We start from the raw sequence: 516 nt of genomic DNA, 5'->3' as shown, positions 1-516 counted from the left end.
TGGTGCTGCCCAAGCCAGGGGGGCACCAGGAGAGCCTGGAACCCCCCAGGAGCTCAGGGGTCCCCTGGGACCACCAGGGACACTCCAGGGGTCACCTGCCTTCTGTCCCCACCGCCCATCTGCCCCAATCCCCCAGGACTGTCCCCAGCCCCCCATGGCACCCCTGAGCACCTGGGGCCGTGTCACCCCCCCAGGTCAGCTCCCCTAAAGACCTGGGGCAGTGTCACCCACCCACCCTGATGACCCTGGGGCAGTGTCACCCACCCAGGCCAGCCCCTCAAGGACCTGGGGGAGTGTCACCCACCCATCCTGAGGACCCTGAGGGATGTCACTCACCCACCCCAGCACCCCTAAAGACCTGGGGCAGTGTCACCCACCCCTCCTGAGCACCTGGGGCAGTGTCACCCACTCAGTCTGAGGATTCAGGGCAGTGTCTCCCCACTCACACCAGCCTCACTAAAGACCTGGGGCAGTGTCACCCACCCCCATGAGGACCCTGGGGAGTGTCACCCCCCC

The sequence above is a fragment of the Geospiza fortis genome, unplaced genomic scaffold (genome assembly GCF_000277835.1).
Source record: "Geospiza fortis unplaced genomic scaffold, GeoFor_1.0 scaffold1442, whole genome shotgun sequence".
Classification (NCBI taxonomy): Eukaryota; Metazoa; Chordata; class Aves; order Passeriformes; family Thraupidae; genus Geospiza; species Geospiza fortis.
This window is presented reverse-complemented; position numbering follows the sequence as displayed.